This window comes from Saccostrea echinata, unplaced genomic scaffold (assembly GCF_033153115.1).
Source record: "Saccostrea echinata isolate AGI-Se365-2 ecotype Australia unplaced genomic scaffold, CSIRO_AGI_Sech_v1 ptg000054l, whole genome shotgun sequence".
NCBI lineage: Eukaryota > Metazoa > Mollusca > Bivalvia > Ostreida > Ostreidae > Saccostrea > Saccostrea echinata.
In genome coordinates, this window is record NW_026889803.1 from 46480130 (window position 1) to 46499913 (window position 19784).

Genomic DNA, 19784 nt, shown 5'->3' on the forward strand with positions numbered 1-19784 from the left:
CATCTTTTAATATCAACTTCAGAGTACTAATTTTTGACAAAGTAGCTCTGCAGATGTCCAATGACTAGGTATGCATATGGGATATATTGAGTCGATATATGAATGGAAGTTACTATGTTAATTGAAGGAATGTTAACGATATATCTGTACGTCAAATTGAGGAAGAGTTTTACTTCACACGTAGAAGTTTTTTTAAATATATTCTTAATGCAATCGCAATAATGAGTCTTACATGTATATATGATTGTCATTTGTCTGGAGTGAAAAGTACATTGTTGCAAGCTTAGTCGGATTGACTCTGTCAAAAAATTTTACGTAGTTAAAAAAAAAACTTTTTTTCAAAAAAGTGGGTATTTTTCGTAAGATAGTGGACGTAATTTATATAATTAGACGAAAGATCGAATAAGACTTAGAATTTTTGAAAGTAACATTTGAAAGGTTTACAATGTCCCATTGGGTTTAATCAAAGGGCCACCTTATATGATATATATAAAAATCTCTCTCTCTCTGGCATTGAAAACAATTTTTCATTTCAAAACGTTCAAGTAGAAATATGTTTTTCTTACCAAACAACAAACCATGTATACTGTATACAATCTTGACAATCATTGCAATAACAACATTTGATTTTAATAAACGTTCTTCCACAGCAGAAAATATCTCGATTTTACAATAAACTGTCAATGTCAACCCACTGTTTTGTAACAAAATATAGCTTTGTTATCTTGTAAAATGCATTTCCCTTTACTTCAGGCGATTAATATTGAAATCTTACCCACTTGTATTTTATCTACACGACCAGGCATACTTTTCTCTTTTATAATTGCACATATAAGGCCTGTTCAGACCTAAAGGAAATAATTTCAGGAAGAGACTTTTTTACTTTGTGTTCCATTTAAATGGTGCATGGAATACTAATGTTTATTTTACCAAGCCCTGCATCCTGTAATTTTTCAAATATTCGTCCTGTTTCATGAAACACTGATTAACTATATTGGACGTCAACGAGTACCCGGTTAACCTGACACTTAATCGAATGTCCGAGTATCGAATACTAAAATCAGTACTCGATTACTCGGATGTGTATTTTTTTCATATTTCTTTTAAAAACGTATCAAAAAATGTGATTTAAATATGCATTGTTTATGTCTATACAGTTATTAGCGTCACGTACAGCAGTTAATACCCGGTTATCGCTTGTGGCTGTGTACATGTATATACAGTAATTACCAAACCAATCACCGGAAATGTCTATACAGTAATTAGGGTCACCTTTTTAAAAAAAAGGTTAAAAGTCAGCTGTGCATAGTAAATTTAGCGTATACGGGGGGAAACAACCATATATTTAAGGAATCACTGACTAGTTTGTTGGGTGTGCTAGGACAGTTAGTTGAAAACGTGGAATAATTTATGCATAGTAGTTGAAGTTGTAAATATTGAGAAATTAGTATACTTAACTTTCAGATTTATTTGAAAATGTAAATAATATACGACTTCCGATCACGACAAGGTCCATTCTCAAAGATATTCTCTTTCGCTAGTTTAATCATTACAAAGCTGCGCTCTTCTCTTCCGTTGATCAAATTGTCTTCCTAAACAAGAACTGTAAAGCATTTGTTATTATTGGTGTATAAATTGATAATGTATTCTTTGTTTGTTTGAAACATAAATTAAGTACCGAAAAAATCGTTTTTTGTTGGAATCGATGTTGATGTATATGCATCCTAAACGGAAGAAAACATCGATGAGGTAAACAGGTCTCAAAAAAGTCAACAAACTTCTACATTTATACACATTTTTCCCGAGTACTCGATCGGAAAATCGTCCGAGTAACCGATTATATCAAATATTGACCGATTTTTACATTCCAATATATATATATATATATATATATATATATATATATATATATATATATATATATATATATATATATATATATATATATATATATATATATATATATATATATATATATATATATATTCTTATATGCATTCAATTTCCTCCATTTCAAAAAGAAACGTTAGATGATTAACATATAAAGCACGCATGCTCTAACATTCCTTTATGTACAACACTCATTGTCCGATAAAGTTTACTTTTATACCAACGATGGTAGAGGTGGTCGACAGGAAACCATCTACTTTTGATTTAATTGTGCCATTCCTTACTAAACAAGGAACGTTTAGATTAGGATTGGTTAGAACACTGACATCGGTATACTATTCAAACAAACCAAGAATGATTAGAAGACATTCAAACCAAGCAGATAAATGGGCATCGATACATTTTATATTTAACATTCGTGCACAATAATTCAGCTACGAACTTGCCATCAGATGTAAGATAAGGAAACTGGGTTAGGAATCTTAGAATGTCTAATGCATAGAAGATTGAGCTAAAATAGAATCCATGATTATCTTGGATATATATCAATTCATTGAAATGTCTTAAAAGGTGTACAGTTTTCATATTGTAAATATTGTGTTTACTGCCACTCTTATTGTTAATTTTCTCGGAACATACAAAATTTACAATATGACATAATAAACAATTAATTAAGGTATGGGAATAAAAGTTAGGAAGACCTTTACTCATCAGGAAGAATATCACTACCCAATTTTAAAAACGACATCATTGAAATGGCAGTCGGATGTGAGCTGCCAAAAATAATTTTAGAATCCTTATATAACTTAGATAACTTCAACATCCTAGAAATTTTGTTCATTTTCCCAGGTTCATTTTAATCTCTTCCTCAACTAATATAGTGTCCCATTAAATTTTGCAAAAAATGAAGTACATTTTTTCTTCTGAATTATGTATACATGATAAAATAACCTTAAAACAAACCATTCGTTCCATAAAAAAGCATTTAAGACTATTAATTGTTATATAAGCACTTACTAAAACACCATATTAATGAAAAAAGCATTGGCAATTTTCTAAATTTCGAAACTTTTAAATCTTGTATCTTTAAAACACAAGTACACGTTAATTATATTTTCTCAAGCAACAGTACTTTAACAACTCTTCAATTAAAATGGTATTTGTAAGCAAGTGTGCAGTGATCGAATTCATATAGTTATATTTTACATTCTTGGATAAAAGCGATATTGACAGAAAATCTTCAGAGGCCATTCATTGCCATTAACGCGAAAAAACAACCACATTCCCTCTGAAAATTAGAGAATTGGATTATCAGTCAACAATATCACCGGATGTTACACGCCAACATACGGTTTAAAAACTATGTCTTAGGGGATTTGGGGACAAATATATATTTTTTGATGAATATCATTTTATGTTTTTTAATTCAGACATGGACTTTCTGTGGATGTAATTTAATATTTCTTTATAACATTGACTATTGAACCGATTGCAAAATATTACGCAACTCAAAGGAATACGATAATGTGTAATTTTACTTGAAATCTGCCCAAGGTTGATGATTAAAATGTTTACAATCATAATAGAAGAATAACAGTATTTCTTTATAATGGTAACTAATCAGCTAAATGTTTGTGAAACAGTAAACAATTTATACAAGATACAGTTTAAAATCAATACCACGAATCGACTCATAAGATATTCAATACTTAGCTTTATATGACAATGATGCATATTAAATGCTAACATAAAAATAAACGTTTAAGATTTTAACTGACTCCCTAATAATTAAAATACATGTATAGCAATAAAAAAAATTTTAATATTTAATTACTTTTCATACACTGAATCAGCTAGTTTTACTCAGGTTAGAGGGAGAGAAGGATTAGTAAATACTTATATACTTTTCATTTTTACAGGTAAGTTCAAAAATTCCTCAAATACATCAGAAACAGAAACCTTTAAAATCAGAATAAAATGTGGCGCACAAAGAGTTTCATGTATTTTACTTCATTTCTACTATGATCAATCGCAAAACAGTAAAATAAAATGTCACTTAGAGAGGGAGAGAGAGAGAGAGAGACTATCCAAAAGAATGCAAAGTCTTGAAATCTCCCTGTTAGGAGATCAGTTTTACACATAATATGCAGTCGATGTCGTCACCTCCAAGCATGAGGTTAATAGATTACTACCGTATGTGGTCGAACATAAAACGTAACATATTGTTATTGAAGTTAATATAAAATAAACACACTAAAGTCGCAATGAATACACGTCAATGAGATTTAATGTTACGTCCACACATATAAATTTGTTGACATAACAGAATGACTATATCTGCTCTCAAAATCCTCTTATTCAGAACTAGTTAACCTACAAATGAACTTTGAGAATATTGGATTTCTAATTGGATTTTTTTCTAATGAAGGAGACGAAATGTCAATTACATGGAAAAAGCAAGGTTTATTGATTAAATATAATATTATTTAGGTTTATGACCCTCTAAATGGGATCTATTTATTTTTTATTCACAATTTTGTTTTATTTTGAAGTGAGCTTGTAGGTCTCCTATCACCGATAATATGACTATAAATCAAGGGAACTCACAGTTCCTAATTATCATGGTGGAACAGGCATCATATTTTAATTAGCTTATGCAAAAAATTGACACAAAACAGGGCAGTTTATGAAACTTTTTTCTTATATACAATCAGAAAGCTATGTCAGAATGGATATAAAAATAATGTATGTGCATTAAGATTAATGAAAGCATTTATTTTGAATGACTCTGCAAAAAAGGTATCCACAAATAGGTTGTTTTGTCGTTCTATTTCAAAGCAATGTTAATTAAATATAAATCCAGACATAAAATTTTTACCCTTTTACAAATATATTTCATTAATTACACAGAATACTTCTACAATGCTTGCAAAATGTTCATAGCAAAGCCAGGGTTTTCAAGGTTGTCAACAAAACCAACAGGTCATTCTGACCCAGCTTGTTTGATTAAATTAACCCGATCCATCTCATAGCCCAAGACAATTAGAATGTCATATTAAAATATGGACATTTGTTCACGACAGGGTAACCAATTTCTTCCTATTCTTACTATTCTAGAACATTAAAGGACATATCTGGAGACATGAAAAAATATAATCTTGTATCAGTTATCACTTTAATAGCTAGGGTCTAGGATAATTTGACCATAATGCATACCAGTTTATAAAAATCATTTAGTAAATTTAAAAAAAAAAGTAACTATAGGTTTTTTCCTAAGTGCAAACGCCATAAAACTGCTTTAGCAAATCACAAAAGATATCAAATACATAAAGTTATATATTATGAATTTTATATTATCAGAAGCTTGTACCAGTTCTAAAATTGTTGACGGTTAGAAAAGTGACAGATGGGGGTGATGATGACATGCTAACACAATCGAACCATTGACCTAATGACAATCCACTAATTCCCTATTGATCAGGTTCGCGCCTAACACAACACAGCCACTGAAGCAATGTTTGTACATGTCAAAAGCTCCATGATAATTACCCTCTATTTATTCAAAATTACACTGTTTCTACTTCAAGAGTTCTGGTGTTTGTAACGTAAGCTGACAGTCATTAAAACAAGGATTAAATATAGCTTATGATTGACTACATTTTTGTGGGTGCTTTTTTCCTCACAAGAAAATAAGGTTTTATAAAGAGCGTAAATTAGACATCTATTTGACATGGGGACAATGAATTATTTTTTTTCTTTTAAATAAAGCATTGCAAATTTCAAAGAGTATATCCTTTCTGCAATCAAGGGTGGTAAAACGGTGAAAGAAAGTATATACTAGATTAATATATATATTGAGTTATCCCATTTGCTTCCAGTTCAGATCATCATAACGACATGTAATTTCGTTTCTATTAATGTAGAAGGCGAAGATAACAAACACTTAAAAATCTTATCAATCTCTCAAATTCAATCTCTCTTAAATCCCTTATTTTAAAAGGGCCAAAATTTAGGGAACACCGTTTTTCAACTGGCGTCATAATTTTATAAATCTTATGAATTCTGTGGAAGATTACGCCAGGCGATGGGCCAAAAACGAAAAAGAAGATCTTGACACTTTGTCAGAATGGATTAAGAGCTTCAGATGGATGTCGATATCTCGCATTAAGCGATTGAGGGGCTGTATGAACATTATTTTTCCTTCTGTCTTTAATAATTCAGAAGTGAAAAAGGAATTAGATAGATTACACGATCAGTATGTACTGGCCCCAGCTGACAAAGCTGATAATAACATAGTCTTTGTTTGTAAGGTTCATTATTTGAATTGTATTTTAGAGAAACTAGGATTTAATTCTACAGGTGGAAATCCAACTTACACCCAAAGCTCCCTTTCTAAGGAGAGAATTCTTCAAAATTATATGTCCGTTTTAGGTATTTTTTGATATTCCCAACAATCAAAAATGAATTTGAATTACCATACTTTTACTGGATTCCTAAACGTCATAAAAATCCTCACAAATTTTGTGAGGATTTTTTATGAAGTTTAGGATACATAGCGAGTTTCAGTAAATGTCCTACCAAGCCTCTTTCTTTACTCCTCACTAAAATATTTACTGTAATGAAGGAGAAACTTCAGGAGTACTGTAAAACAGTATATTCGAGAAGTGGTGTAAATCAGATGTGGATGCTTAAAAACTCCAAAGAACTTTTGGAAAATTTGAAATCACAAAATTTTACTATTATAACCGCTGTGCTGTCTCTACGACTTGGCGATTACTAGGGAATTAGCTCAACACTCGCAATATTTCCCACATTTATTAAAGTTAATAAAATATATAATAACAATCTGGGGAATCAGTTACTCTTCACTCCGTACAATATATATGGGGAAACTCGCTATATTAATTAGATAAACAGACAGATAGACCTTATGACAATGAGGTAAACGTTACGGCTTTTACGGACATTACTTAACCTAAATGTATCTTTTCTCTAGCTCTAGATCTGTTTCTTACTAACTCCCTACTCTAACTAACGTTTTATATAACATTTATTTTACTTTGATTGACATGTCCAATTATAAATTAATAAAATATGCATTTTGCACGGTCATACTAAAATCAATAGCATCAAAACGTAAGAATTTTCAACACTTTATACAACCATTCCCCACGATAAATTGAACTCCAGGCTTTTTGACATCATAGACAGCTGCTTTTTCAATAAAAATGGAACTCGTAAGTATACTTACCTTGTCATTGGACATTTGCAAAATTATTTTGTTAAAAAGCACTCTGATTGTACACACAAGTAATCTGAAGTTGATATTAAAAAGATGTTTGAGTTTCTGATTGACAATATCTATGTAGTTTTTGGAGATCAGCTCTTCCAACAATCTGTTGGAATTCCCATTGGTACCAATTGCGCCCCCCCCCCCATTAGCAGACCTATTTTTGTATTCATTTGAAGCAAAATTTATTCAAAAACTTCTACATGAGAAGAAGAAAACACTTGTTGTGGCCTTCAACTCCACATTTCGATATATCGACGATGTATTATCAATTAACAATAGTTACTTCCATTCATATGTCGACTCTATATATCCCAGTGAGCTTGAAATAAAAGACACCATAGATTCTGACACATCTGTTTCATATTTAGATATTTCACTAGAAAAGATGTTAATGGTAACCTAACAACAAAGCTTTCTGATAAACGTAATGACTTCAACTTTTCAATCGTCAACTTCCCTTACTTATGTAGCGATATATCCATACCACCTGCATATGGGGTTTACGTCTCTCGGTTGATTCGATACGCAAGAGCATCTCTTCGTAGGAACAATTTCTAAAACGAGGCAAGCTATTGACAAACAAGTTGATGAAACAAGGATATCAGAAGTCTTGTTTGAAGTCATCATTTCGCAATGACCTTGTCAGCACATACAACCTATCATTGAGTTAAATGCTGACTGACGTTTTTCATACTAATTGTTTGTTTTTGTTTGTTGTTTGACGTTCCTCTCGATAATTTTTCACTCATATCGAGACGCCACCACTTACCGATGGAAAGCTGCAAATTTTGACCGATACTCGGCACTCAGGGCCATTTAGCAGTGAGGGATCTTTTTCGTGTCAGCACCTATTGCGACACGAGACTTTGGTTTATACGGTCTCATCCGAAGGACCGGTTTTCAAGTCCCACAGTGGGATTCGAACCCGCAACGTAAGGATCAACTCCTTACTCCGCGACTCTAGAGCAGACGCTCTACAACTGCGCCACGAGTGCGACCATACTAATTGTTGGTCATCATTTATACACTGAACTGTCTACGCATTTTTCTGGGGTTTTTTTTCTCGATCATGACAAGGAGCACACAGCGGGTGTGACCGGTCGGCAGGGGATGCTCACTCCTCCATGGCACCTGATCCGTCCTCTAAATTTTGAGGTCCGTGTTTGCTTTGCTCCAATTTTGTATCGTTTCATTGGACTTTCGAGATTGAATACTGTTCGTTATCTTCATATTTCATTCAGTAAAGAATACGAATCGTGAACAGGGTAAAAAGGGACGCCTGTCAACACCAGAGATAAGAGTGCCTAAGAGGAGTAAGCATTCCCTGTCGACCGGTCACACCCGCCGTGAGCCCTCTGTATTGATCTTGTAAAGGATTAATCCTTAGTCAAAGTGGTATAAAACAATAGCTTAACAATTGGTGGGAAACTTGTCAGTCAAGAATTAAACTTACTCAAAACATGCCTTTGAATAACAAATAAGTTGATAAACATAAACTCTATATGCAGGAAATTGGGAATATTACTAGATGAGTAGGGAAAGATAAGGATGGAAAAGCTGAAGTCATCCGTTTTTCATATATTTTAATAATTAGGTGGCTTTTAACCTCTATAATCAGTAAATTATCCAAGTATGAAGCAGATGTATCAGACTTTGTTGAGTCCTGTATTTCGAGTTCAATCATTATGGGATATATCGAGTGACATATAAATGAAAAAAAAACTATTGTTAATTGATAAAATATCGTCGATATATCAAAATGTTGAATTGAAAGTATCTTCTCCATAATGTATACATTAGTGAAAAATGATTAATTTAACTATTAAGAACCAAAGGATTCGGCGATCTGAGCTATTGAGAAAGCTTCATTACGTATGATTAGATTGACTGAAGATAACGAAACAATGGTCGATCTAAAAAAAAATCTATAAACAATACAACTATGTGAAGAGGGCACAAAACACGGACCCCAGGAAATTCCAGGGATCAGGTGCCTAGGAGGAGCATCCCCTGTTCTCCGGTCACACCCGCCGTAAGCCCTATGTATTGATCAGGTAAACGGAACATTATGCAGACAAATTCAGTATAAAAATCTAACTATTGGTATGAAATACGTCATCCAAATTACGTCTCAATGATAGGTTATATTTGCTAACAAGGTCATTATAACGACCATAGAATTTACGAAAAGCTGACGTGAAACGAGGTTGTTGAAATTCCTGTAAAATCAACTTATCTGACAGTAGCCTGCATCGGTTTAAAAATTGATCCTATTCCTAGCTTGCGCTTAAGTATCGAATAAGTTGGGAGATGTCAACACCATATGCAGGCATTAGCGGGATATTACTACATAAATAAGGACAAGTTGACGACGGAAAAGCTGAAGTCATCTCGTTTGTCAAACAATATTGTTGTTACTTGACCCTTATCGTGAATAAGCAGTAAAACATCCAAACGGATTAGGCAGACTTTGTGGTGTCTTTTATTTCAAGGTTCACTGAGATATATCGAGTCGAGATATGAATAGAAGTAACTATTGTTTATAATACGTCGTCGATATATCTATCAGTCGGGTAGAAGGTCACAGTAAGTGTTTTCTTCTTCTCCTGTAGAAGTTTTTGAATAAACTCTGCTTCATGGGAATATAAAAACATGTCGGCTAATAAAGGAGCACAATTACTGCCCATCTAAATTCAAATAGTTTTTTGGAAGACCAGGTCTCCAAGGACTACATAAATGTTGTCAAGTTAGTAATTCAAGAGCATTATAAGCATGCAAGCGTTTTTTGTTTTTTTTTTCAATTTCAACTATGTTCAGGCAAACTAAATTACCTCCTATTCCTACCTTCAATATTATGGTTAGTTTGAATATTTCTACGGGAAAATTTATCATAAAACTTTTTTCTGCAGCGAGTTTTCTTTCAATTTCAGAAATTCTTATGGCGGATACACTGATGATGAACACAAAGGACATTTCTTTGTGATTCAATCCCCAGTGTTGAAGCCTCAATTTTGACAGAAACCATTTACAGAGGGATCTTACTGTCTCCAACTCCCCCAACTCTGATATGGTTAGTTTAACATTTATGAATGCTATGCTACCAGAAGTTTACAAGTGGTTAGATCGGTACAGTTTGAACATGCGAGTGACGTATTAACTGTGAAAGTTGTTTAAAATAAAAAGTTCGGTGAATGTGAGTGGAGAATTTTTTCAGATTTTTTCAGGTCTGAGGTGTCCCATGTAAGTAAAACTTCAATGGATTCGGAAGCTGTGATTAACATCCTAACTGAATGACATGCAACAGTATCTTATTAGTTTTGAGAATTTCGAAATAATACACCCCAGTAACAGACGTTCTGTTTTGTTTTTTTTTATTATTTCAACTATTTAATATTTAACCCATTATGAGTAGGAATCTAAAAGGGTATCAAAAATGCTAAGACTGATTTTTATTCTTAGAAGGGTAATAATATTGAATGTAACTAGAAATTAAATAGAACTTTCATTATTGCTTTTAGCTTTCTCTATCAGAGGAGCATTTTTTTTAATGAAATTTAGCTGTCTGTACAGCATTTGATCTAAAAAGCTAGATAGAAATCTGCAAAATACTTCCCAAAATTTCTTTTTAAAAAAAAAGCAACCAAGTATGATAAAAAGACTCTAATTAGATTTTTAAATTTTATCTCAATATCAGATGTAAATTAAATTCCGAAGCAAGAATCATGCAATAAAACGATCTTATGATTAAATTGAAGAAAGGTATAAAGCTTACCTGCTCGTTCAGTTGGAGTGAAATTTGCTCTATTTCATTTTATTTCATTTTTTTTATTTATTTATTTTTTTTATTTATTTATTTTTTTTGGACGCAGATTCGATTTGATTTCAGTCAAAAAGAAGATACTTTATGGAGCAGGTTGATATTTGCTTTGCAATTCTATTGTGGATATTGATGTAGTGTGGTCTTCTGTCTAGTAAACTAAATGTCAGTAATTGCCTAATACAAATGATCTTATTAGATAACGTCAAAAATGCTACTTTTTAAGTACATTATTATTATTTCAATTGAAATATATGATAAGAAGACGAAAAATATGTACTTCATTATAGAAATGTGTTGGGTAGTTGTTTATTTACAAGTTTGCTTTACGTCGGATTTATCTCTCTTTGCACAAAAAGTTTACATAAAAGAGTAGGAAACAAACTATTGGACATAACAAAACAACTAATCAAAAATATTAACCTGAAATAATGAACAAAAAAAGACGAATCCCTAAGGATAAAAAAAACATGGAAACAAATACTGATACATATGTAAAAAGGAATATTGACGATTCTATTTCAAAGGGATATATTCGGTGTAAATTAAAAGTAAGGAATTATGTTTCGCTTGTCAAATCCTGGAAATTGATCCACTAGACAAAAGATGTGTGTCTCCTTGAAGATCACAGACTCTTGTAGATTAGACATACTCTCCTGCATTTTCTTTGCGACTGCAAGTTTATACCGTCAAAAACAAGTGGACAGGAAGTGGACAGACTAGGAGTTATGTATCTTTTCTCAACTTTCTCATAAAATTTAAATTTCATTGAGTACGCTTAGGGGCCCTAATATACGAAAACCTATAAGAATCAATCTATGGAGAGAAAAAAATTTAAAAGGAGTTATAACGCAAAAGGCGTAATAACGCGAAAAGGCGTTATTACGCCTTTCTAAAAGGCGTAATAACGCCTTTTGGAAAGGCGTAATAATGCCTTTTCGAAAGACGTAATAACGACTTTTAGAAAGGGTAATAACGCCTTTTTAAAAAATTTCTCCATAGATTGATCCTAAGAGGCTTTCGCATCATCAGATATACCTATAATACTCATAATATAAGTTTTGAAAATATGAATAACAACGCTACTTAAAGTCCCAAAGTCCACCATAAGTTAATCATTTAAAACGTGTTTCTTATTGCTGTTGGTATCTAGTTTAATATTGTACAGATATTCGTTTCTTACATATTTATTCCAATTATTTCCAGCTAGCCTATATCGGGAGGCCCGGGTTCGATTCTTGTTCGCAGTGCCGCGTCAAACCTAAAAAATAAATATAAGTAGTGACTGTTCCTTCGCCAAGCGCCTGGCACTAAAAGTGAAAGTCAATGGTCTTTCAGATGGGACTTTAAAAACCGAAGACCTGATTCTCTGTAGGCCTTGGCACGTTAAAGAACCCTCACTTCTCAATGGCCCCGAGTGCCGAGTAAAGGTCTAAATTTCAAGCCCTTCGCTGGTAATTGGTGACGTCTCTATATTAGTGAAAAATTCTCGAATGGGACGTAAAACAAAATAACAATCAATCATTCCAATCAATCCATCTAACCTTCACGATTTTGATCACCTGAATTTAGTAATTCAATTTTATCATTTCTTCAAAAGCAATTGGTATAGATTAAGGATATTAGTAAATAAAATTATTCAGCACGAACTTTTGAAGATGATGAAATTGATCACAAAATGATTCAGTGCCCTAAACATCGATCATACGTAAACACATTCAAAAGATGCAAAAGTTTTGTAGAACTACTTGAATATTATTTAATGGGAATATACTATTATAAAGATGATTTCTACAATTAAATTATAAATAATAAAGTGAGGGTCTGTTGATTTAAATTTCAAGAGATTGCAAACAGATAATTTATGTGACATTCTCATTTTTAAAAGAAGACGATAATTTAATAGCGATTCTCTGTAACCACTTAAACTTCTTTGCCACGCATGGTCACCGATTTTGATGAAACTTTGCCCATTATTACAACTTGACACCAGAAACATATATCAAATAAAATTTTGTTGCTATGTGTCTTGGTTGCCATGGTAACAGCCAGAAAATTTGAAAAAATTGAGATTTTCAGCTACTTTGAATCTTTATCAAGCCTTAATAAAGAATAAGAATAACAAACAAACCATTCTCCCCAAAACCTGAGACCTTGTTGCCACTTATGCTATAAAGAAACTATTTAGAATTTATCTCTTAGTAAGTGGTAACCATGGGTACATTTGGAATACATTTTAGATGCTGAAAAATGCAGAAAAACGCTCAATATTCACTAATGATGGGTGTCAAATGATCAAACTCAATCAACAACCTAAGAAAAAACAATAAAAATATTTGACCTTAAGTAATTAGGTATTGGCAATATTATTCTAAAAAAAACTTTCATGGTTGCCATGGTAACACAGTGTTACCATCCAAAATGTGTTGCTAAGATTGGGTTAATGCTACTATCTTCAGGAAAAACAATAAATTTCATGACTGGCACATATATATACTTAGGACCTTGCAACACCGATAACATAAGAAAAATTGGGATTAATTGTTACTTTGCAGTGTAACCATGGAAACAATGTACCAGTTGTTTAAAGTGATATTTTTTTTTGCTGTCTTAGGAATTTACTTACCTTTTATTCAAGAAACATATTATTTGACTCACCTTGAATAGTACTTATCTGGTAAAACTAAAGTTGAATATCATTTATTGATAACGTTTGTTGAAAAATACAACACTGTTGCTATGGTAACCAAGAAGGGAAAATGTTCGATTTTGTTAATTTTATATCAACATTAAACCCTATGTGCCAGCTTTTTGCATCCAGTTAGAGATTGGGTGGCAGTCAAAATTGAAAGTCAGGTTAGTTGTTCATAATTACAAATCATAAAAGTTTTGGGAATCTACATACAAGGGTACGTATCCAAGGAAACAATATATTTTTTCAGATTTTTATGCATATTTTTTCGGCTTATTTCCATAGCAACGCTCTATTTAAATAATTGAATTTGCATTTTTTGAAATGTGAGAATTAGGGTCACATGAATATCTTTAAAAATTGATCATTAGTTATATAGAAATATGCTTTTTAAAAAGATAGGATTAGATTTAATCACTAAGAGAGTAAATTTAAAATCCCTTCTTGGTATTAAAACCATGGCAACCATTGCCAACCTATAAGAAATATCATATTTCTTCCATGGTATATGTTACAAGGATCTTTTGTCTATTATTTGCTTGTATTTCAACCTATATTTTTTTTTATTCTTAAGTGTATGATGTTATAAAATTAAATGAGCAAAATTATTACTTTTGAATACTTTGTTTCCATAGTAACGTATGTAATAGTTGATTTACCAAACATGTTTATCATGCATTTAAGACATCAGGCCTTCAACTTTTAGAAACAATTATTACCGCTTGTTTGCTTTGCTGCAAACGTTAACTGTGGGACTCTCAACATGTTGAAAAATGCCATTTTTCAAACTTTAGGACATGTTGCCATGGTAACCATGTCACGTAGCAACCAATTTCTGCCTGATTTGAGTTTACGGTATCAAAGACTTTTATCATAGAGAGTTTGGAGAAATTCTGAGACTATGCGTGCCACAGCTTCTATATAAAAGTTCAAGTCGTTACAGAGAATTGCTCTTAAATGTGTACTGGATATTTTAGGTAAAGTATCAATTTAATTTTCGGGGTAATTTTAGAACGAGTCGTCGAAAACTGACTATTCCAGCCGAGATGAGCTGGGTGTCAGAGAATTGTCAATAAGTTTACGCGATAATGCGGTGGAGAGGTTCTGATCATGAATTATCAATTGCAGTTATTTTATTTGAAAGAATTATCCAATGCTGATGAACAGTTCCATTGGCTCAAGAAAGTCAGGAAGAGTACAAAATGGCAGGTAGTTGAAGAACTTGTTGATTTTATGGTATAAAGAGGTAGACGTATTTACTTATTATTTTCGTCATTTACATAATTTGATGGGGAGAGTCTATGTTCACAACGCAGCTGTAACAGATTGTACTTACGATTTCACTTAAAAGAAATTTCTTTCCCTAAACTAGGATCTAAATACGCTTTATAATCCTTCTAAAAGATACGAATGAAAATAAAATCAGTTTTCAACACCGGTTACCAATGAAAAAGATGAAGATAACGAACAGTGATCGATTTCAGAAATCTTTTAAGCAATAAACATTTGTGAACAGAGCATAAAACACGGACACCTGGAAATTTCAGCGGTGGGATCAGGTGCTTAGGCGAAGTAAGCATCCCCTGTTGACCAAACAGAAATCATTGACCTCAAATATTGGCTGCAATCAATCTGAAGAAAGACGTCACAATCACAAGTCTGAGACAAAGAAATGTCATCGTAAATAATTTATAGAATATTTCATATAAAGTTTTCATAACAATTGTGAAATGATATAAATCCTATTTGAAGAGTGTGTAGAAAATTTCAATTAAGCATGTATTTATGTTTTTATATGATATATTTTACATAATAAAAAATACCTAAAATACTTACGAGAGGGTTACAGCTTTTGTAAAGTTACGACAAATTATGACATAAGAAGGTCAAAAGAATTTTTGTGAAAAGGTATAAAATTGGTTTTATATTTTGTTACGATGAAAAGTATAAACGGGCCATCTTTAAAAAAAAGTTTTTGTTTGCTCTCTCTCGACTGACTGGCTAAATATGGCCCGAGTCAAAACTTTTTTAACCTCCAGGAAACGATATATATTTTTTTGAAATTTTATTTCAATATGATTTTAAGAATTCAGCATTGATATTGCAATTTTCTCGGGAAAAAATTTCCCCAACTACCTACCTATCCATTTTTTTTACCCTGGGTCGGGAGAGGGCAACATTATTTTAAAGATGGCCTGGTAAGACTTTTTTTGTGAAAAGGACCTCTCATGTACATTTTTCATTTTCGTAAATTTTTGTCAAACATTTATTATAGATATCAAAATTATCTTGTAAATTAAGATAGGATTGACACATTTTGAAGAAGATGCTAAGCAGTTTGAATTTTCGCACATTTCTTTGGGACTTGGGCTTTCTATGAGCCGATCAATCAACGGAGTAACTTAATTTCTCCAAACTCAGATCTCTTTGTAGTTGTTCGTATGTACACCATGTAATTGGATATGTTTTAGATCTTTGTTTTAACACTTTCTGCAATCAGTCACACAATCCTCTTTAGTAAGGGTAAAACTGAATTATATTGAAAGTTCAAAATTTAGAACCCATTTGCTATAAACATAGATAGAAAGATAAAATTAATTTATTGATTTAAATGTATGAATATCTAAAATGACATTTTCTACTTTCAAAACTCTTCAATCGGCGTAGTCCTTTTATTTTCATATTCACATTTATATATTTTTAACCTTTAAGAAATACAAATGTTCCATGCAGTGTGCGTAAAAAGGATAGGTAAAATAGCCAGCAGTTGCCCTCCAAATTTATTGAAATACAGAGGAAGTTCAACCTTGAGATAAATATTCTCACTTCAAAAACAGATTAGCCATAAATCATGTCAATCTAAAAACCTCACATAAGGACCGTCACTACCGACTTAATGTGCGTTTTATTCCATCATTTGGATTTTTTTATGAATAGAGAGTGATCTATGGAATGATACTTGGCGTAAATAACTTCTTTAAAGTATTTCCAGTATTTGTAACACATAATTTCGTAGAACAGATTTTAAATGATTGTATTGTAAGCTATTCACTGACATAAAGTATAGCTGCTTGAAAAGATGTTGGGGTCGCCTTTTGTTTCATGATTATCTTCTTTCGATCACAACAGCTTGGTTAAGCTTTGATTTGTTCATTTTTAGTTTTATATTATTATATTATTTATATTTCGTATATATGTTTATATATAAGTTTACTTTGCACAACTATACATGTGAAGTTTATTCATGATTTTCCATGTGATCCAAATGTCTTAATTTAGAAATGACATCACAAACTTCATATTCACTCGCTATTTTAGCTCACTTCGTATAAAACTGCTTATTTTCCTGCAAATTTTCTTCCAAAAAATATTAAGCCCAATTTAGAACAAATGTGATATTTTCACCATACATGTATCTGTCCAAGACTAATAACTGTCAGAAAAAAAATTGCTTGATCAAAGCTGCACTCTTTATTTCCCATAAGAAAACCCTTGAGAAAAAATGCACATTTATGGCTCATTTTAATTAAATTGCAAAAGCAGCATCATTTCTGGTGTCATGTACTCCAAAGAGTGGATAAAAATGGAACAAATGGACGGAAGATGTATCTAACATATACTCTTCTACAAAATAACAAAACAATCTAAAATACCTGAATCACTTTTAAGTTCAGCTTTCATTCCTAGAATTAAACACTCCTCTGACTACATGGAACTTCTTTTTTGTCAAATAACACAAGACAGATTTTTTTCCAAACAATCATTATGCCATTTATTATGAAACGACAACATATAATACAATACCTAAAAAAGACTGGGAGACCATGTAACATTATAACACAATTCTTGAGAAAAAAAATTGTAAACAATTATGCAATAAAAAAATTGGCCTCCCAGTATGTGACTATTACATAACATATATAGTTTGGAAAAATAGGGGGCCTCCAAAATATGGCCGCCATATGGCCTAGCAAATTCATATGAATTGGCTTAAACACTACATAATTCGGCCTTTAAAAAGAATATGACAATACAATATATATACATACAAAGAAATTAAATTACAAAGAAAATTTATCATCATCTGAACCAGAGATGACCTAGGTACGTTAAAGGTATGACTAGGGATGGAGGTGGGTAATCCAAAATAATTTTAAACAAATGATTGGCCGTCTTGTCTTCACCATAGTAGTAGAGAGAATGATGCTAGTTCCCTTATCTCAAAAGGATGGAATTACAGGGGTGGAGGGGGGGGGGGGGGGGTCAACACGGATTAACAGAAAAAGAGGCACAAAATGGGAATTTACAATCTTAACATAAAATACATGAAACTTAACTTAAAATAATTTTACTAGCATAAAATATCATTAAGTTCAGCTTTCATTTCTAGGATTAAACACTCCTTTGACTACATTGAGCTTGTTTTTTTTTTTTTTTTTTGTTTTTTTTTTTTTTTTGCCAAATAACACAAGACAAATTTAATTCTAAACAACGTCATTTATTACGAAATGACAACATATAATATAATGCATAAAACTAAAAAAATAAGACTGGGAGACCATGTAATATACAACACAATTCCTGAGAAAAAAAATTATAAACAATTATGCAATAAAAATTGGTCTCTCAGTATGTGACTATTACATAACATATATAAATTGGCAAAATAGATGGCCTCCAAAATATGGCGAAAAAGGCTTTAAGCATTTCTTGTGCCACCCGAAATGTAGTCAGACAAAATAATTATCAGTGCCTATTTCAAAACAAACAATATTTATAAAAATTAATATAAAGAGCAAATTGGCATGAGGAAGATGTCAACAGTGGATAAATGACTTATATGAGGAAACGTAGGTGTAGCCCAAGAGGAAAATTAAATTATATGAGAAGATATTTACAAGTAAAATTGCTGTCAACAATCCAGAACACATAAAAACTGTCCAAAAATTACAAAAAGGTAAAGGCAAAACTTAAGAAAAATACAAATATACTATCATGGTATTTACATGATTATCCGACACAATCAAAACATTGCATTCTTAATGGTCCCAGCTGACAAAGCTGGTACCAACACTGTCTTTGTTTGTAAGGCTCATTATTTGAATTGTATCTTAGAGGAACTAGGATTTAATTCTGCAGGTGGACATCCAACTTACACCCGTAGCTCCCATTCTAAGGAGGAAATTCTTCAAAATCATTTGTCCGTCTTAGATGTTTTTTAATATTCCTAACAATCAAAATGAATTTGAATTACCATACCTTTACTGGAATTCTAAACTTCATAAAAATCCTTAAAAACAAAGATACATAGCGGGTTCCAGTAAATGTTCTACCATGCCTCTTTCTTTACTCCTCACTAAAATATTTACTATAATAAAGGAGAAACTTCAGGAATACTGTACAACAGTATATTCGAAAAGTGGTGTAAATCAGATGTGGATACTTAAAAACTCAAAAGAACTTTTAGAAAATTTGAAATCACAAAAGTTTACTTAAATTAATAACATCAAAACGTACGCCTTTTCAACACTTTATACAACTATTCCCCACGATAAATTAAAGTTCAGGCTTTTTGACATCATAGACAGCTGTTTTTTTTTTCAATAAAAATGGAACTCGAAAATATACTTGCCTTGTAATTTGTCATTTACAAAATTATTTTGTTAAAAAGCATTCTGATTGTACACACAGGTACTCTGAAGTCGATTTTAAAAAGATGCTCGAGCTTCTGATTGACAATATCTATATAGTTTTTGGAGATCAGGTCTTGCAACAATCTGTTAGAATACCCATGGGTACAAATTGCGCCCCCTTATTAGCAGACCTATTTTTGTATTCATATCAAGCAGAATTTATACAAAAACTTCTACATGAGAAGAAGAAAAAACTTGCTGTGGCCTTCAACTCCACATTTCGTTATATCGATGACGTATTATCAATTAACAATAGTTACTTTCATTCATATGTCGACTCGATATATCCCAGTGAGCTTGAAATAAAAGATACCACAGAGTCTGACACATCGGTTTCATATTTGGATATTTTACTAGGAAAAGACGTTAGTGGTAACCTAACAACAAAGCTTTATGATA